Source organism: Nerophis lumbriciformis, linkage group LG02 (assembly GCF_033978685.3).
Source record: "Nerophis lumbriciformis linkage group LG02, RoL_Nlum_v2.1, whole genome shotgun sequence".
Classification (NCBI taxonomy): domain Eukaryota; kingdom Metazoa; phylum Chordata; class Actinopteri; order Syngnathiformes; family Syngnathidae; genus Nerophis; species Nerophis lumbriciformis.
This window is the reverse complement of record NC_084549.2, coordinates 44,682,058-44,704,433: the sequence shown is the minus strand read 5'-3', so window position 1 is coordinate 44,704,433 and position 22,376 is coordinate 44,682,058.

Sequence of the window (22,376 nt, the reverse complement as noted above, 5' to 3'; positions counted from 1 at the left end):
GGGCGGGGTTGGGGTGGCGGGGTTGAGGTGGGGGGTAGCGGGGGGTATATATTGTAGCGTCCCGGAAGAGTTAGTGCTGCAAGGGGTTCTGGGTATTTGTTCTGTTGTGTTTATGTTGTGTTACGGTGCAGATTTCTCCCGAAATGTGTTTGTCATTCTTGCTTGGTGTGGGTTCACAGTGTGGCGCATATTTGTAACAGTGTTAAAGTTGTTTATACAGCCACCCTCAGTGTGATCTGTATGGCTGTGACCAAGTATGCTTTGCATTCACTTGTGTGTGTTAAAAGCCGTAGATATTATGTGATTGGGCCAGCACACAAAGGCAATGCCTTCAAGGTTTATTGGCGCTCTGTACTTCTCCCTACGTCCGTGTACTCAGCGGCGTTTTAAAAAGTCATACATTTTACTTTTTGAAATCGATACCGATAATTTCCGATATTACATTTTAAAGCATTTATCGGCCGATAATATCGGCAGTCCGATATTGTTGGACATCTCTAGTTTGCACCCTTCAACAACAGGTGAGGCTGCTGGGTCAATTTAAGGCTGACGGAGCTACTGATTTGCGACACTGCCTTCAATAAGAAGAAGAAGAGACACTTTATGGAAAGGCCTCGAGGTAACGCCCACAGTTGCGCTGACAACGCGAGAGTGGATATTTTATTTGTAACGTGATCCAAAATGGCTGATGCAGCGTATGGAAGTATGCTAAATTAAGCTAATCCAAACTTCGACAAAAAATAGTTCACAAACATCTTATGGTTGTTATTATATCGGTTGTTGAATGTATTGCGTGTTCAGCTGTTTAAAGCAACACACAAAAACATTTTTGTGAATTTTAATTAAGTAAAAATTACAAATCTCTGTCGGTCATTGCTTACCTGTATAGCAACTACATGTAAGACTTTTAATAACGTATGACTTATAAACAAGTTAGGACATAAGGCTAAATTAAAAAAACAATGTTAATTAACTTTATGATGTGGTTTTATTTTGGCTGTCTTTATCTGACATGATATAATGTGGAAATATGTATTTCTGCAAAAATTAAGTTTTGTTGTTTATTGTGTTTGGTTCAAGACAAACTTTAAACGTGTTCTGTCTAAAGTGGCACATAAAGTGTATATATTTAAACTGCATGGAGAAAGGCTGTGAAGCTTAATGTTTGACATTTATGGCATTTATTATTGTATTAGACTTGTATGAATGCATTTGCATTCAATACATTGGGAAAAATAAGTAACCAAGGTGGATTCAAAATAGGGCTGGGCAGTATGGACCAAAAAGTATATCTCCATATATTTGTACTTAAACTCCATAGTCGATATATATCTCGATATATTTACCGGTGAAATTATACATATGAAGATATTGATTTTTTGAGGGAGATTCACTGAAACTGAAGTGAATGACAATTGTACTGTAAACAGTCAGTGGCACTTTTATTCACCCAGTTAGTCAAGATGGGTATTAACAGCACAGAAAATAAACTGTTTAAGTAGCACAGAATTACATAACATAAATAAAATAGTAAAATATTCTTTCTACGTAAAATAAATAACATAGCTGTGCAAATAATAGATTTTTGGCAGCATTTCTCGTGCGAGATATGCCCGGCTTGTCAACTGTAGAACAGTTTTAATTTGGGCTTACATGGTAAACAAGTCAAATGAATGTTTTATCCAGATGCATACATGTGTCCAAATGTGGGATCTGAACCGAGGATGTCGTTGTGGCTTGTGCGGCCCTTTGAGACACTTGCGATTTAGGGCTATATAAATAAACATTGATTGACATTGAAGTAGACACATTGTGGGTTTCCTGGACGTCGTCTACATCGCTAAATGAAACATCTAAAGAAGAGAATCCCTCTGCCATCTACCACTACTTTTTTAAATATATAAATCACTCTTCTCTCCTACGACTCTCTCGTCGTCATTTGGGATGTCCGTTGGGATTTCTCTTCCTGGTACCATGACCCGCCCTATCTTGCCTCTGATTGGCCTAATCTCAACCAATCGTGACTCATCATTGTAAATAACCAACCAATCATGGATGTTCTTATACGTGCAAGCACATCTGGAAGGAGGAAGGGGTGGGGTTTAGTAGCCCATGAGAGGGAGTGGGGAGCGGGGGAGAACAAGGAACACAACAAATAAGCAGTGTTTGGTCATTTTAACGTGAAATTAATTATATCGATATTACGATACTTTCTTAATTCATATCTTGTTTAAGAATATATCGATATATCTTACAAACTCGATATATCGCCCAGCCCTAATCCAAAATGACAAAGAGTCTTTGTTTGTTTTAAAAGGAAGGGTGTCAGTGTTGTTAACCACTCTAGTTGTGCAAACCTGCACTTTTAAATATTTGATTAATTAATAAATTGTTTAAATAATATTTTGATATGTCCACATTGAGTGTGTAGGTTGACAATTCTGCTCAAATGAGAAGTTAAATATTTTAAAATGCCAAACTTGCAAATGTTTTCCTTACACAGAACAAAACAACAATGTTTTGTGACGGACAAACCCCACAAGTGGCAAAAATAGATGTGGACACCTTCCAGTGTCCATATTGCCCATAGAAGAACAGTAACACTGTGCTGGAATTGTGAATTTAGTGATTCTTTGACGGAGCCTGCATAACACTAGTTTGAGAATCACTGATGTAGACCACAAAGAAGTGCTTTAAATGGAGAAAAATAATCATAATATTAACCCCTTTTGTATAATAGACATTACCTATCATCAGTCTTCAATATGGCGTCACATTCGTCACTTTAATGACATACACGGTAACCGTGTGTCCTGTGAGATGGTGTGAGTTAAGTTTGAAAAAAACAAAAAAAAACGACAGGCAGGAAACGCGGGAATCACTTTTTTTTTCGACACAGACTATTTTTTCCAAACACTTGCCATTAAACGTGTAAAGATCGACGGCACAGTTCCTGACTTCACAATAAAAGTGCTGCTTCATATCCTGCCTGCGTTACCAAAATAAGGGTCTCAGAAAACTGGCCTGTACACTCATGTTTATGATGTATCCATTTAGGAGGCAATATGATGAAAATGCATCATTCAAAAGACTTGTGGTCAGTAAAAAAAGCAAAATGACACATTGAGAATATTTAACTATTCAGTTGAACATACTTGAGCTCTGTACATTTTCTTTTCAAGAGATTGGGCAACAAGCCGAACACCAAAGACATCTAACTAGTGCCTTGCTTTTAGAGTTCATACCCAGGACAAAAGCTTACATGTTGAAGTGAGTTTCTAATAAATATCAAAATGACATTTTTAAGCAGAATAGAAATGATGATAGTGAAACTGTCATGATCCATTGTCCGGATCATAGTTTGTTTACGTTTGATTTCACTTGTTGGCTTAGTTCTGTTTCAGCACCCCTGTTTTGTGTCTCCTTGGTTGCCATGGCTATTCATTGTTTTCACCTGCCTCTGATTAGTGTTCGGGACGCTCACCTAATCAGAGAGCTATTTAGTTACTGCCTTTCGCCTCACTCGGTCTGGTGCTTTTGTTTGCTTCCATACAACAGTTTATGTCGATTACCCTTTGGATCCCTGAGCTAAGCTTTGCTTTATCCGTTTCCTTATAGCTATTCCGTTAGCTCCCCGTGTTATAGGCATTCCCCGTGCAATCGGCACGCTCGTCTTGTCTTTGTTTGTTTGTTCCTGTCTGATTTATGAAATCATTTCATTACCTGCACGCTGCATCCGGAGTTCCGTCTGCATCTCTGGAGAACAATCCGCGCATCACCATGAAAACTACGACGTAACAGAAACATGTCTGTCTATGTAGTAACTGTACTTTGACACACATCCTGCTCTACTATTTTTGCAGGATGTACACTGCAAAAACTGAAATCTAAGTAAGATTAAATATCTCAAATAAGAGTGATATTTGCTTATTCTCTGTCTGAAAAGATAATTCTCCTCACTAAGCAGATTTTATGTTAGAGTGTTTTACTTGTTTTAAGGGTTTTGGTCCTAAATGATCTCAGTAAGATAGTACGGCTTGTTGCTGAGATTTTATGACCTATATTGAGTAAAACATGCTTGAAACTAGAATATCAACTGATGCAAAGCTGTGTCTTTAACACTCACAAGTATAAAACTTTTTCAAAGTAATAATTTCTTACTTCAAGCATGAAAAAAATAAATCATGATGCCGAGCGCATATGATTATGTCAAGATAATGGCACTAGCATTCATTTAAGAATATTTTTCAACATATTGAGCAAAAAGGTCTCATTTTTTTTCTACCAAGAAAAGTGCACTTGTTATTAGTGAGAATATACTTATTTTAAGGTATTTTTGGGTGCATTGAGGTTAGCTAATTTTACTTGTTTTGGAAAGTCTTGACAAGCCAAATTTTTTTGTTCTATTGGCAGATCATTTTGCTTAATTCAAATAAAATACCTCTCATTTTTGTTTGTTTTTTCCTTGTTTTTGAACACTGACTTTTTGCAGTGTAGGCTCCAGCACCCCCCGCGACCCCAAAAGGGACAAGCGGTAGAAAATGGATGGATGAGTCCTCACTGGAAAAAATCAGTCCCATTAGAAAAAGAAGGAGGACATGGTCGTCCTCTTCTTTGACGATGATAACCAAGTTGACCAAGTGTTGTCCTTCTTGTCATTGGTTATTAAAACAGGAGGTTTGCCGATCAGGTGGCCTATGTGATGGATGTGCTTCTGTTAGAAGTGAGACTTTACTGCCATTTTTAACAATTGTTTTATTTTCTCATGTCAAATAACTCACGTCACCTGCAACATGACATAAGTTCACTTGTATTTACTTTGTATTGTTGATATAATAGTAGAAGTGTGTTTTTATCACTTAATGACACAGGCATCAGTCCAATCCCTGGCAGCTGTGCACCGTGTTTCCCTTTAGAAGGCCATGGAAATACACAAACTAGGACAAGAGTTTGACTGGAGGTAAGATGCTTCAATATAAAATTAATAATTTATGTAGTAAACACTTATTTGACTTTATTGTTGAAACAGTGAGGAGCTCCTTGCACAATATCTGACCAAGAACCTGCGTGAAGAAGACCAAGAAAGACTAAAACCTTTTGAGGACAGTTTTCAAAAAGCTCTGCTGTCCGAGGAGTTTTTAAATAGCCTTTGATTTTTAATAAAAAATACATTTGGAGCTTGTATTGTTTTGTTGTTTTACTACACAGCATATTTTTCTCACACACACACACACACAAACACACACACACACACACACACACACACACACACACACACACACACGCACACACACACACACACACACACACACACACTGTCAGGGTCTATATAAGCATTTTCTCTCTTTAATGACTGTTATTAACTTCAAGATTAGGTTTACAGGGATTATGAAATGTAAACACATGATTCTAGTATCTTTCAAGAGTAGCCTCCAAACCGGAGGGCCCCAACACAACAGTTCTTTACCAAAATTCAAACTGAGGTTGGAAACTATATCCAATCCAATCCAATACACTTTTTTTATATAGCACATTTAAACAACAGGAATGTTTCCAAAGTGCTGCACAGCCTTGTTGAAAACAATATTAAAAACAATATTAAAAACAATATTATGCTCCACCAATGACTGATTAAAAACAAAAATAAATAAATATTAAACCAATATAAAAACAATATAAAAATAAATATGATTAAAAACGATTTTAAAGTGTAAAACCAATTAAAACAGTAAATAGAAATCAAAATGTATTTAAAAAAAAACACACAGAGGACAACAGAGGACAGAAGACCACACAACTCACGTAGTGTTAAAAGCCAAAGAATAAAAGTGGGTCTTAAGACGAGACTTAAAACACTCCACATGGAGGGGCAGAGTGTTCCAGAGCTTAGGGCCAACCACAGAGAAGGCCCTGTCTCCCCTGGTTTTAAGTCTCGTCTTGGGCACCACGAGCAGGAGCTGTCTGTCGGACCTCAGAGCGCGCGCAGGAGTGTAAATTTGGATGAGGTCCGAGATATACTGAGGTGCCAGTCCATGTAAAGCTTTAAAAACAAACAGCAATACTCAATCTTTCTCTTAATGACTTCAAACAATGTTTATGAAGAAAACAGTCATGGGAGATTTTAATGAACACATTTTATCACATATATTGAAGACATTTTTTACTGAAGACCATTATATGAAATATTCTATTATTGGGTCAATAATTCACATGAAAAATACATACTTCTGCACCCACAATTGACAGCCAAGTGGCTTAATTTTTGAAAAAGCAGGAAAAAAGTTGATAATGGCAGGTAGTTGTAACTTTGAAATGTTTTCTGCAAACTACATTAGTTGTTTGAATGTTGAATTAGCAAATATGTTTGAATAATTTAAGCTAAGATGTGAAATGTAAACAATCAGAGAGTATGAAGTAAGGTCAAGGTTTGTACTGCACTCTAAAAGTAACAAATAAATGATATGATTTAGCTCATTAGTGGGTTCAGTGTGGTGTAAAAAATGGCAAATATGATCATGGTTGAGGTGTGATGACACCATCTATAAAAAATACACAATTATAATCATGGTTGAGATGTGATGAGACCATCAAAGTAAACATGTGAGATTTGGACAAGAGACTAAGAATATTTCCAGGTGTAAACGCTGCATTAAAAGCATTTGTTGTAACTTTAGTTATCCTATAATATGATGTTTACAAAATATCATATTCTTCTCATTTTAAAACATAAATTACACTTCAGTGTTCTTTAATATCATTAATATACAATCTACTGTATATTTACATATGTGTTTTTATCAATCCATTCTTTATTCTGATTATTTCTGTTTAGATGTTTTTGTTTTTTTTACGTCACCTTTTGTTAGCATTAACTTGATTAGATACCATGTAAATACACAGACAATATTAGGTTACAGTTATTTTACTAAAAAGCAAGTAATTAAAATACAAAACAATCATATAAAAAACTATATGATTTAAAAAATAAAGTGTACCGAATTGTTCATAAGAAGTCAGGCTTTTATCCGCAATGTCCAACAGTCAGAGAGTCATCCTCTCGGTAAATAATGAATTTATGAGGGTCAGGCGATTCCTTTAGGTCCATTTCAGCTGTAAATAACAATATATAAAAAATAAATGTCATTGTTTATCCCACGCCGACAACAAAAACACATCGACTTCAGACTTGTTGGCATAAGCATTCTGTTTGCGCGGGTTGAGGTTAATAACTACACAAATAGCGTGTCACTGACTACTATTAGAACATGTAACCAAGTAAATAGTTAATATCTGATAATGTTTACCTTTGTTCAACTCGTGTACTGCTTCTTTTTTTCACATTTATCCAACAAAATCAGAGTAGTTAGCAGCTGAGGTCGCCGCTTCATACTCGTCCGTAAATACATTTAAAAGAGTCTGTCCACTTCTCGTAGCTTCGCGTAACGAAATTAATTTTGTAAAAACTAATAAACAACAATAAATTGCATATAGTTTAAAGACTGCGGCTGAGTGAAACACACTCCAAAATAGTTCCGCTGTTTAGCGTTCTTCATCACAAAGTTGCCCCACAAAAGTTCCTGCATTTCAAAAGCTCCTTTTGTTCTTCTTTCTCTACGTTGTCAAGTTTATTGTAATAAAAATACACAAGAAATAAGAAATAAACAAGTCGCCACGTATATTCCAATGGCGGTCGTGAAAAAGAAGTTTTAGTTTGAGGAAGTTTTAGAAACTCCCCCAACTGTGTTCAACCAATAAGCATTCGACAGCACTGCCCGCCCCAGAAAAGGTTCCGGGTAGCTTGGAGAAGTCCCACCTATCTAGGATGAACTCCGAAAGGGCACTGAAGGACTACATCTACCCGGCTTGTTTTTGGTGGAATCACGGGGGAACTTTATTTAAGTAGGTAAGTGCCTGAAAAAGTTCCTGTGGTGGAAAAAGGCCTCTTATTTGGGCTGAAAATAGGGTTATACGTGTATAGCGCTTTTCTACCTTCAAGGTACTCAATGCACTTTGACACTATTTCCACATTCACCCATTCACCCACCCGGATGGCGGGAGCTGCCATGCAGGCCCTAACCACGACCCATCAGTAGCAAGGGTGAAGTGTCTTGCTCAACGACACAACGGACGTGACAAGGTTGGTAGAAGGTGGGGATTGAACCAGGAACCCTCAGGTTGCTGGCACAGCCACTCTCCCAACAGCGCCACGCCGTCCCCATTACCCTTCTCGCTTCTTCTTCTTCTGTTATTTCTTATTGACGGCAGTGTCGCAAATCAGTAGCTCCGTGGGCAATAAATTGACTCAACACCTGTCGTTGAAGAGTGCGCATTACGGTTTCTGCTATTGAGAAACAAAAATTACGCGTACATCAAAAAGTGGAAAACTGTGCCCAAGTATTAACTTAAAGAAAACTGTTTTTCTAGTTGCGAATCCTTTTGTGTGTTTGTGAAAAATGTTTTTGTTTTTGTTTCTGCACCATTTTAGTGTTTGTGAAAACTTTTTTTGAGTTTGTGGAGTTTGGCACTAAAGTGGTTTAGGAAATGCACAAATTTGGATGTATTCGTTCATTTTCTCATTTATGTGATTAGGAAAAGTATATTTTCTGTTTTCACTGCTTCTGATAAATGCCTACAATTGATAAAAGAACCTGCATAATATATATTATGTGATACAAAAAATGAATACATAAATTAAATCCTTTAACTGTTCCGCAAAAGAGAATTAAATCTTGACTAGAGAGATACTGTACAAGAGTGGAGCGGCTGCTCTCGTCTGTCGAGCGGTTGGGCATTCAATATAACTGAGTAGATTAACTGATTTTTTTCTATGCAAAGATAATTGTTCTTTTTGAATGACACTTTCACAGAGCAGCATATTAGATCATTACTGATTGTATATGGACATGTCGGGATTTGTCTTTGAATTGAATCATATTATTCTCAAATCTACAGATTAAAAACAATTCATGTATCTTTTTTCTCATAGTCAATATACATTCCAAGCTATGCGTAGAATGGTGATGGGAAACTGTCAATAACCGATGTACACTAGGCTTTGAATTCAAATTTCAGCACCAAACATGAACATGTGACATTTCTATCTGCTACTAATCATCACTGAAATGCTCTAAAAGCTACTTTATTTCATCCAGCTTTACATTCTTTCTTCAATGTCAGTGTCAGAGCTTATATTTAATGTACTGTCCGGTCAGGGGTGACTTCCTGCTAATGTAGTGCAACACGCAAGTGAGACAGTATGGCCAGCGGTATGGCCAATGCGGTGAATTAACAGCCAACTCAGATAATATGATTGGGGATCTGGATCCCAATTGGTGGAATAAAGGCTACTACAAAGGGGGGAGAGAACTCTTTGAGTGGGTCAATGGCCATCCCGGAAATCCGGAAATGAATCGTGCAGGGCCTGTCCCCCAAAAAGACTGCTAGGACCGGAGTAAAAAAATTTGTAGCTAAACACTTGACTACCAAAACTTAAAAAAAAACTAGAAAACAATTTAAGGCAGTCAAGCGGCAGTCTACTACTGATCATGATGGGCCAGCGGGAGCACGGCACACCATCACAAACAGTTGGTCCTGATTACTGTCGCTTGTCTGCCTTCAAACCCCTTATCGTCGCGACATCTAATGTACATACACATTTTCAGACGGAATATTGCATCAGCTTTTCACAGGCTGTGCTGATGCTGGTATTGACATCAGCACAGGCTCATCACCACCAACCCAACAACATAACTTTGGTCTGGGGGTAGAAACAAGGTGTTTATTTATGGATCTGCCACTAATCAATGAATAGGTGTTGCTTTTGTCACTTCCAAACAATCTATAAATGCATCCAGAAGGTCGAGGTCATCTCTAAAAGAATTCTTCATGCAACATTTCATCGGCATCCCAGGCTTTCTATCACAGTTTTTTATGCTCCTACAGAATGTGGTCCATCAACAGCTAAAGAGGACTTCTATACTTTAATATCATTACTATACAATCTACTGTATATTTACTTATATATATATATATATATATATATATATATATATATATATATATATATATATATATATATATATATATCAGAATCAGAATCAGAATTGTTTTATTGCCATTGTTTGAGAACGGGTTCACAAACTAGGAATTTTTCTTGGTGCAATCGTGCAACATAAAACACATATAACACAGATTTGGTAATAACAAGAGCTGTAACTGAGCTATCAGATCTTGTTATAGACTTAGAAGGAATTCTAGGGAGCTACTGTTAGGAGTTATTGTTCATGTGCCTGATGGCCGAGGGGAAAAAACTGTTCAGGTGGCGGGAGGTGTGGGTCTGGATGGACCGTAGTCTCCTGCCTGAGGGGAGAAGGGAGAATAGTGTGTGTCCAGGGTGAGAAGAGTCAGCTGTGATCCGACCCACACGCCTCCTGGTCCTGGAGGAGAACAGGTCCTGGAGGGGTGGGAGTTTGCAGCCAATCACCTTCTCAGCAGCACGTACGATGCGCTGCAGGCGATGCTTATCCTGGACTGTGGCGCCGGGGAACCACACGGTGATGGAGGAGGTGAGGATGGACTCGATGATGGCTGAGTAAAACTGCACCAGCATCTCGGTCGGCACCTTAAGTTTCCTCAGCTGCCGCAGGAAGTACATCCTCTGCTGGGCCTTCTTGATGAGGGAGCTGATGGTTGACTCCCACTTGAGGTCTTGGGTGATGGTGGTGCCAAAAAAACGGAAGGAGTCCACAATGGAGACGGGGGTGGGAGAGTCAATCAGGGTGAGGGGGGATGGTGGGGCTGTGACTTTCCTGAAGTCCATGATCATCTCCACTGTTTTCTGGGCGTTCAGCTCCAGGTTGTTGAGGCTGTACCAGGACGCCAGCCGGTCCGCCTCTCTCCTGTAGGCGGACTCATCGCCATCCGAGATGAGCCCGATGAGAGTAGTGTCATCCGTAAACTTGAGCAGTTTTACTGACTGGTGACTGGAGGTGCAGCAGTTTGTGTACAGGGAGAAGAGCCACGGGGAGAGTACAGAGCCCTGAGGAGTACCAGAGCAATATAGCGCAATTCAAGAGACATGACATGTGTGAAGTGAAGTGAATTACATTTATATAGCGCTTTTTCTCAAGTGACTCAAAGCACTTTACATTGTGAAACCCAATATCTAAGTTACATTTAAACCAGTGTGGGTGGCACTGGGAGCAGGTGGGTAAAGTTTCTTGCCCAAGGACACAACGGCTGTGATTAGGATGGCGGAAGCAGGGATCGAATCTGCAACCCTCAAGTTGCTGGCACGGCCGCTCTACCAACCGAGCTATACCGCCCCTATGATCATCAATCTTGTTATTGGTGATTTCAATGCCAAAATAGGTACCGACAGTCGTTATAAACACGCTGAAGTTGTCGGGAAGTCCTGTACCATGCCCACAAAAATTATAATGGTAATAGATTGGTTAACCTCTGCGTGCAACACAAGTCCAGCACAGTCAAGATTTCCTCATCCATGTGGTAGGCTATGGACTTTGGATCACCCTGCAGGACCACATACGAATCAACAGTAAGTGGACAACTCCCTGCGTAAGTGTCGGACCAAAGTTCAACTGGACAAAGTTGGAGAATCCAGACACCAAGTATGAATTTCAACTTGAACTAACAAATCGCTTTGAAGCATTTGCACTTGATGACCAATCTGTAGATTTACCACAGCTGTACGAGTCATTTGAAACCACAGTAAGAGACGTGGCTGAGAAAGTTCTTAGCAAGCAGGAACCCATGGCTTGCCCAGCTGGGTGTCTGAAGGGACCATCAAACTCAAAATACAAAGAGATGAGGCTAAAAAGAGATTCCAACTAACAAAGACGCCTCAAGCCACAGCAAGGTGGAGGAACCTTAACGCCAGACTAAATGACTCCTACAAAGTAGACAAGACTGCAATACTTGACAAACAAATGGAAGATATGGTAGCTGATGAAAGAGAACATTTCACAACCACTTATATAATACATTCATTGTCTGGGAATAACACCGAACCCAATGTCAAAGTGAAACTGAGGAATGGCAAACCACCCAAGAATGAAGAACACATTCTTGAGAAGTGGAAAGACTAGTTCAGTTCACTTCTGAATAGTGGCTTGACTCCATCAGACCTACCTCCTGCGCCAAGAAATGATTTTCCCATCTGCATTGATCCCCCCACCCGTGAAGAAACAGTTAAAGCAATCGCAGCCATGAAAACCAACAAAGAAGCTGGCCTTGATTGTGCCACTACTGCCTAGGCTCTCCAAAGAGGTGGTGACCATGTGATTGATGCCATCCATGACTTCTGCTCGGAGGTGTACACCAACATGTCGCTTCCTAAACAGTGGATTACAAATGTCATCATCCCACTGGCAAAGAAGCAGGATCTGTCTCTCATGACTAACTACAGAGGCATATCTCTAATGTCCTAAACCAGATTCGCCTCACCTCGACCCTCTGCTACGAAAGAACCAGGAAGATTTTCGTCCAGGTCGTAGCTGTGCTCAGCAAATCCATATTTTAAGAGGAATTATGGTGTCATAATTACTCTCCGAAGTAGGACCCTAAAGCAGAGCAACACTCAAGATTGAGTGAGGGATTGATAAGTAAGGGAACACATAAGGTGTGGAGAAACAGAAATTGCGCACAAAAGGTGTGGAGAGGAAACAGTTAAAACTACATGGCAATGCCGGGGCTGACCCAAAGGAAACGAGATTTGTTAGGGGAGCCAAAGTAGAGGAGAGGAGCACAACTGGAAGGGTGAACCATCAGGAATCTATTGGGCCGAGTGAATGGACGAAAGAGCTTGAGTAGACAGGAAGTAATGAGTATCAGGTGTGCGCAAAGGTGACTCCGCCCCGTGACACAAAAACCAGTCACTGCAACAAAAAAAGACAGGCGGCAGCAGTGCTGCCAGATCATGACACTTGGAAGGTTTTAGAGGAACCAACTTCCATTGAGTGTCACCTTTGTTGATTTTGTACTAAGCAAAAAGTCTGCTGCTCCTCGCTGCTGCTGCTCGCTGCTGCCACGAAAAAGCTAAGTACTATGTTTATATCTGTGTGTTTCTAATTGTTTTACAGCTTTCTTTATTCCTGCTCAAACATATTTCGTAGTCTTATCAAACTCTCTGTCTCACCGCCCCGCTCTCAACTAGCAAGCTGCTAAGCTAATGAAGCTAAGCTAGTTGCGGCTAAAAGCAACTACGCTCCGAAGACGTCTGCTCCCTCACGCTGCTGCTACTTCTCTGAAGACAGCAAGAACTTGACTGTATTCCCGGTGCCAGAGCATCTGACATTGAAGCTAGTCATAGGGAGCTGACTTGCAACAGGCCTAGTAAACATGTAAGACAGGCTAATCGCACCTAGAATTTAGATGAAACAAAAATGTTGCTGTTTGGCCACAATACCCAGCAATATGTTTGGAGGACAAAAGGTGAGGCCTTTAATCCCAGGAACACCATACCCTCCGTCAAGCATGGTGGCGGTATTATTATGCTCTTGGCCTGTTTTGCCGCCAATGGAACTGGTGCTTTAAATGGGACAATGAAAAAAGAGGATTACCTCCAAATTCGTCAGGACAACCTAAAATCATCAGCCCGGAGGTTGGGTCTTGGGTGCAGTTGTGTGTTCCAACAGGACAATGACCCCAAACACATGTCAAAAGTGGTCAAGGAATGGCTAAATCAGGCTAGAATAAAAGTTTTAGAATGGCCTTCCCAAAGTCCTGACTTAAATGTGTGGGCAATGCTGAATAAACAAGTACATGTCAGAAAACCAACACATTTAGCTGAACTGCACTAATTTTGTCAAGAGGAGTGGTCAAAAATTCAACCAGAAGCTTGCCAGAAGCCTGTGGATGGCTACCAAAAGCGCCTTATTGCAGTGAAACTTGCCAAGGGACATGTAACCAAATATTAACTTTGATGTATGTATACTTTTGACCCAGCATATTTGGTCACATTTTCAGTAGACCCATAATAAATTTGTAAAAGAACCAAACTTCATGAATGTTTTTTGTGATACAACAAGTATGTGCTCCAATCACTCTATCACAAAAAAACAAGAGTTGTAGAAATTACTGGAAACTCAAGACAGCCATGACATTATGTTCTTTACAAGTGTATGTAAACTTTTGATCACGACTGTATATATATATATATATATATATATATATATAGACTTATAGACTAGTGTCAGAAGATAAAGATTCAGTTCTATAGAAGGAAGAGGCAGGGTCATTTTAGTTTAGTTTTTTTTGGTAGCACAAATATATGAAGTGAAAAAAAAATGACATACAGTTTGCAGTCAAAAATATTTACAGTGGATAAAACAATCAAATGAATGAATGATGAGTGACCATTTATTCAATCATATCAATGAGCTCAATGATTAGTACAACACAACAGCAAATCACAACAGTTTCATAGAAACCAACCCAAAACCCAACACGCGCTTTTCGTGTCGTTCTTGCCAGTTACAGGTGCCAACTTGTCGGATTATCTCCTCAGCCATCTATTTTTCAGGTGAGGGGCATGATTTATAACCTACAATAAATTTACAGGGAGCAGGGAAGCGAGGAAACAGCAGACTACTCAATGATGTAAAGATCAGTAATACTTGGTTAATATTCAAGTAATCAAATGTAAATTGAGGATTTTTTATTTATTGGACTTTATGGGTGGAATAGTGGCGCTCCCATTGGCTACATTGTAAGAAGACTTGTATTTACGATTATTTAATGTTTAGAATGCATTAAAAAAAAATTCTACCCATCGTCATGTCTTTCATAATGATTGTGACCGAAAAATTCCCCAAAAATGTGCAGTTCCCCTTTAAATATAGTATTTGACTTTAAATTATTTAATTTTAATAGTGACACATTTGGTAGAAACAGGCATTGGTTCCACAAACAATTACACCAACAAACATGCGAATAAACAGGGCCATGTTAGACTAATGCTAACCAGTGAGCTAACCATGCTAATACAAAGTGGATGGGGCTCATGCCAATGTTACGGCTAGCAAAACAAGGCTTACCAGTTCCGCAGTTCGTATCCACACAAAACGCTCACAGCACGGCGGAAGGCTCCTGGGAGTTTACAAGTAAACCAGTAAGTAACAGGCAGTTTTAGAGTAGCAAAGTAGCGAAAAATGCACAAAACAGGCCTGCAGCATGCTCTTGTATGGCTCCCCCTTGGCTTCTACGAGCAATGACTAAAGTGCCATATACTGTATGAAGGTACGCGACTGGCTTAAACAAACATACAGGGATGACTGTTTTTTTTCCACTTGTGTTACATGTGTCACTTGCATTAAACAAGACATCTCTTTCTGAAACAGGGTGCTCTGAACAGGTCTTATTGAGGGTTTTAAATGTGACGGACAAGACACCTTGAAACAGCTTTTTTTGAATCAAATGAGAAATTACACAACTCGTCTCCTTTATCCGAACAACTTAGGTGTCCACATGGCTGCCTTTTGTTGTCCACGTATGGCACTGAAACACGTGGTGATGGTGGACAACAGTATTTAGACGGGGTCTTCATACTGCCTAAATGCTACAAAAAACAAAATGGTAAAAGATGAACAAGAAGAGATAACCATTTAATGCTGACTGAAATGATGTTTACTGATGTATAGTATGTATGTTGACAATAAGTTCATTTTTTAAATAACGTTGTCTTCATTACATATTTTCTTTTTTGACTGCTTTCATCCGTAGTTCTTTATGAATTTGGGAAAAGGTGTATCGAGAAGCCAAAAAACAAGCAAAAGTATCAAAGTTAATACTTACCAAGCTCACAGCTCAAGACATAGTTGACGTCTCTTGAGAGCTTAAACTGACCATTTAGTACCCTTAAGACCTTTCCTCATTATTAGAACTTCCTGTCACATGACTTGATCAATGCCACTCACCTTTTGTGGTTTAGTCACACAGGCCAACGTGAGTAAATAGACACAGGTTTTAAGGTTGGGTCTGTTCCCCATTGTTTGTGAAGCAGTCTTGCTCTGGTCATTGTGTTTGTAGAATGGGGGTGGAGGTATTTAGGGGGGATTGTCTGGTTAGGAATTGATTCAGTCTGGGACTGAGACAGGGGTTGAAGGTCACAGCCTTGATCGTATCCCCCTCAAGAGAGTGACTGTCTGGTTTGCACTATTATAATTGTGTCTAGGAATTTGCTGATAAAGAAAGCAGAACATAGTAGGTTGGTGCTTGAATACTGTGAAATGATACTGCTCCCTCCTCACATTTATCGTTTCTGCATGTGCATGTGTTGGTCCCATAATGGGGCATATCTCATTAGGCCCAGGAGGAGGTGCAGGGTCATTCCAAAGGGAGACGGGAGATCGATCAGGAAGTATACCCTTGTCACCTACAGCACACACACGAACACACACACACATGCACAAATGGATAACTCTTACCTATATAGCCTGCAAACCAAAAATACATACAGCCATATAACTATAGAATAGAAATATAATAGTTCATCACCATCGAAATTATATTCAAAATTAGATATAAGATCACTTGATGATACACCCTGTGTCCTTTTAGTGTTTGTCACAGCATTTCAGGCAAAACCTCAGCAATGACATGTGATAGACAGGCACATTAACAAGTAAATGAATACATAAGAGAAGTAGGCACACATCGAAGGACAAGCAGTGTGCAAAATGACCTCAACGTCCACACACATACACACTCACACACACGCTCCAATCTAAATTACGGGTGCAAATTGGGTGAAGGGGGAGATGCAGAGGGGGTTTAGGAGTGACTGAAATGGAAGAACTGGACTGATCAATACTCCTGGAGATTTTCCTCCCTCCACTCCTCTCAATTGTCATGCTCCCTCCATGCAATTAAAGGCTCCCATTCTGTCCTTCTCACTCTACCTTCTTCTTTTGCTTCCTTTCCTTCAGTTGATCCCTTGTTTCCTGGTGCTTGCCGAGGACTGTCTCTACTTGATGGCCCAGACTTAAACCCCTTACATTTTCTAAGTCTGTATTTAATTGTCCTTCCTCATTACTTCGTGAAGGTGAGTGACAGTACTTACAGTGTTGTTGTTTTTCAATACATATATATACAGTACACAATGGTTTATAGCCAGAGCAGTGTGTGAATAGCCAACATTTGCCTCGTTTAAAACAAATTTAAAAAACATTGACAAAAAAATATTATGAAACTATTTTGCAAAGAAAGAAAAAAATTAAGGATGTCCGATAATGGCTTTTGGCCGATATCCGATATTCCGATATTGTCTAACTCTTTAATTACCGATACCGATATCAACCGATACCGATACCAACTGATATATGCAGTCGTGGAATTAACACATTATTATGCCTAATTTGGACAACCAGGTATGGTGAAGATAAGGTACTTTTTTTTTTTTAAATTAATAAAATAAGATAAATTAATTAAAAACATTTTCTTGAATAAAAAAGAACGTAAAACAATATAAAAACAGTTACATAGAAACTAGTAATTAATGAAAATGAGTAAAATTAACTGTTGAAGGTTAGTACTATTAGTGGACCAGCAGCACGCAAAATCATGTGTGCTTACAGACTGTATCCCTTGCAGACTGTATTGATATAAATTGATATATAATGTAGGAACCAGAATATTAGTAACAGAAAGAAACAACCCTTTAGTGTGAATGAGTGTAAATAGGGGAGGGAGGTTTTTTGGGTTGGTGCACTAATTGTAAGTGTATCTTGTGTTTTTTATGTTGATTTAATTAACGATACCGATAATAAAAAAAACGATACCGATAATTTCCGATATTACATTTTAACGCATTTATCGGACATCTCTAAAAAAAAATAGAAATGGAACCCTCTTTTAGATCATTATACTATTTTTAGCCAACCCAAAAGCAAAGGGCTTGAGTATAAAATATGCAGGTAATCACATTCAATATTAATTTGCATAGGTTTCGTGGGAGGGAATTAGTACTGTGGTAGATCACTTAGTATGCTTTACCCGATGATTGACTGGATCAGTCCAGAATAAGCAGTATAGAAAATGGGCAGATGGCTAAATAGATGGATGGATTGAATTTTTGTTAAGTAAATCCTAAACAACAATTACCATAACAAACAAATGCTAATATTGTATAAACTGCAGACAATTTACTATTAAATAATTCATAGTGCAGTAGTTATTGGTTAAGAATATGATTAATTATTTCATTTGTTATAATGTAAATACATAATACTTGCTTTTTTTTTTTCAAATGAGAGAGAGTAGGATGACCTTGAAGCAAGTCAGTTTATTGAATTTCTCCTCTCCTAAATTCCCCACCATCTCTCACAAAGTCCAAAACTGGCAGACCAAGTACAGTGACGGAAAGCTGAGGCCCAATTGCGTAAAAAGTTTACCAAAGTACTGATGACTGAATAACCTCTACGACCACAAAATATAAATTGGAAGCTTTATTTTTTGGATTTCTATGGTTGAGCAGAAAACAGTAATTGGGTGCCCAACTTTAGATGCATTAGTAATTTCCTCTGGTCACAGTGTCAAAATTATACATGCAGTTTCAAATATATGCATACACCACCACTAATACTTGGTTAAATGTTCCTTAAGAAGTATCACCTTGACCAGATGCTCTCTGTAGCTTCTGGCATAATTCTAGCTGAATATTAATTCACTCTTTCTCACAAAATTGGTAGAGTTCACTTACATTGACAGGTTTCTTGGCATGGAACCAGCTTCATTTCAGCCTGCCTTCTCTAATCCAAAACAATATTTGATCTAGAACCAATGTGTTTCAGCCCATTAGCTGTTTGCTTATGGTTCATTTAAAGAATTTACAGGTAGTCCACCTTTATCATGATTCTATCGACTTTGTGCAAGGCACCAGTCGCACTGTACCACCACCATGCTTGACTGGTGTGACAGTGTTCTTGACTGCTCCAAACATATTTATTGTTATTGTAGCCACATAGCTCACTCTCATTTGACCATTAAATTTCGTCAAGAAGGCATCTGTCTTGTCCATTAGGGCGGCGGCAAATTTCAGTCCAGATTTATGATCCCAATTTTTGAGCACAGACTTCTTTCTTGGTCGGCACTCTCTCAGGTCCATGTTGATGTAAAACGGGCGTTCCTTGGTTGTTCTTATTTGAGGTGTGCTAGCATCCTTTAACACATCCCAGAGGTAGAGGATGATGTGCAATGTCACTACAGTGTGTGCGAGAGAATTGCATCCTGGTTCTCTCGCCTTCACAGACAAATCAATTAGAGACAGGTCAACCCTGAATGCTTAAGGCTGTTCACACTGAGAAAGAGAAGGGGAGGCAGCAAATGCAGAATGAACCAAAAGTGATACTTCACAGCCCAAGTATGTTTACTTTGTATTTTCTTGTAACATAGGTGGTGACTTGTCCAGTGTCTATGCTGCCTTCTGCCCGAGTGCAGCTGGGAAAGTCAATCCGATTAAAATTCGAGTCCCGATCCAATATTTTGACATTAGATTATAGGACTAAAAACGTTTCATAGCAAGTTACTAAAGTAAACACAATAACACATTTTTATAAAGCTTATCTTATTGAATTTATAATGTGTTAGTATTGTAAATTAGATGAATACATTTGTGGTATTGAATGCTACACACCATTTTTTTTTTTTTAACAAAATAAAGTGGCAACTATTGACTACCATTTAAATATTTAGTTTTGCCTTCAAAGGCCTTCCTGTGTCCAGAGACGTATTACCTGAGTTTATAGACAATAACAAAAACGATTTGTAATGATAATAAAAAATGAAATATATTGATCTAATCCCTTAAATATCGTTTATAAACTGATGCTACACTGAGTATTGATAGTATTGCCATCTGAATGGAACACCCCTACTTTACATTGACGATTTAGCGGTTGCTGCTTGTGTCGTCCTGATTGGTGTGTGTGTTCGTGTGTGTGTGTAGCATGCTTTGGCATTCCCTCTTCCTCTAGTCCTCCAGTGATAATGTTACGTGGAAGGAATGTTGTTTATTTTCCAACATGGTGGTAAGAATGAGTATTTTAGACATTGGAAGTACATTTGTATTTAAACTTCTGCATGTGTGCAACAAGGAATCCGGTGATCAGATAAAAAAGGCAAATATAGGCCCTCGATCCGATCCCAAATTCACTAATTTCCTTTGTCACTTACAAAATAAAACTAAGATGTCGATGATAGATGTCATACAGTATATCTGATAAAAAAAATGCATACACACTAGAGATCAGGGCCGATACGGATACCGATTATTAGTAGTCAAGGAGGTTGAAATTTGGAGCCGATATCCATTTGCATTATAAGTTATTTAAACATGAATAGTATATGTCAGTAAACAGCTTGACAAGGCTTTATTTATTTACCGTTTTTTTCAGACTGAGGCGCACTTAAAATCCTTTAATTTTCTCAAAAATCGACAAACTTTCCAGGAAGAGGTGAAAATAGAACTTTGGTAAAACTGTGAATTTTGGGAATTTCTCGTAATCTAGGATATATTTTTTAAATGTTTTGGGGGAGCTCACGATTCCCGGTCGAGCTGAATGGTTTGATACTTCAACGATTCTGATCGAATGCAAATTGTGGGCTTTGGAGTGCGCCAAAGTTTTGCGGCAGAATAATAAATATTATGCTTGGGCATTCCCACAATCAACCGATTTGTGACTTTCCAACCGGATATCAACCGATCCATCCAGCGGCTCGCCAAATGATGTATTCATATCTTTGAAGTTAAAATCGGTTAACGGTTTGTAGCAATTATTTTTAACACTCCTACAAATTCCCTTTGTGTGTTTGTTTATGTGTGTTTTAGTGACAGTATTCTTTCATTTGTAGTTGTAAGATTCTGTCTGCGTCCTGTGAAAGGATCTTTTTTTAACTGATTGCTGGCCAGAGGTCAGTGCCATGCGAGTTGATTACAATAATGGCAGAGTATTTTGACAAGAGGCCAGGGTTTAAATGGGGGGAAAAAGGAACATAAAACTTTCTTTTACAATTTAGTAGCCATGGAGTCAAGGACTTCTCTTAATTAATTTTGATGTGTCCTTTTATTTTTTTTCTATCTTGGGATATTGTAATTATTCCTATTTCCATCATTCGTTGAGCACACTACATGCATTTAATGATGAGTGAGTGACAGCCTTCTACTGCATTGAGCTGAAGTTGCAGCCTGTCACCTTCAGTACGTGTAGCAGGTTTTTTTTATTTTGTATTCCGTAATTTAATTTATTATACTGATTGTAATCCCCCAAGTGGAAATTCAATTTACACTCTGCTGTATACAGTATATTGTGTTGCTCACCACAGAGAGATACAGACCACATGCACACAGGCATGCACTGAGAGAGTGAGGGCATACATACAAACTGACTGCACTGAGCTGAGACAGGGGTGCCTTGCTCAAGTACTGTAGTCCGGCAGGAGACAAGCATCCTTCCAACATCTAAATGCAATGATTTTTTGACGGTACTTAAACCTGAAGTCCGAATCCTTACTAACTGAGCTACTGCCACCATGTTACACAGTGCAATTCATAAAAATGAACTCCAATTGAATCCATTCATTCCAAAAAAGAAAACAAAAATTATGATCAAATTGACACGACACAGTACAAAATGATGCAATGCAAATAATACTGTTCTTCTATTTTAAATTGCACAGTACAAACAACTTGATTTTAGTTGGAAAGTTCCACCCACAATTAACGGGAGGGGGAAAATGCACCTTTTTTTAAAACAAATGTATTTATTTTATTTCATTTTACATTCCTCACAGTTTTAAGCCATCACATACATGAATAATAATTCAGCAACTGTAGTCTGGCACACAGTTTTTTTAGCTCGTCCATGTAAAAATGTTCTCAAAAATGTTTCTTGTATTTTGTTTTTATCCCTGCACCTAGCTCTTATTTTTGTTAACACTTCTGTTACGACTCGAGCGTGTGCCTTCAATACAATAATCCCGGACAGACTCTGCAATAAACTGGACACTCTTGGCCTCCCCCCTCTCACAAACGCCTGGATAAGGGACTTCCTAACGGACCGACCCCAGAATGTGAGACTTGGCCCGCACCTCTCATCCTCCCGCACGCTGAGCATCGGCTCCCCACAGGGCTGTGTGCTGAGCCCCCTCCTCTACTGCCTTTACACCCATGACTGCAGTCCGGCCCACAGTGACAACCTTACCGTCAAGTTCGCCGACGATACCACAGTGGTCGGGCTCATCTCCAGGGGTGACGAGGCTGCCTACAGAGAGGAGGTCCTGAAGCTGACGGCCTGGTCTTCGGAGAACAACCTCGCTCTCAACACCAGCAAGACCAGAGAGATCATCGTCGACTTCAGGAG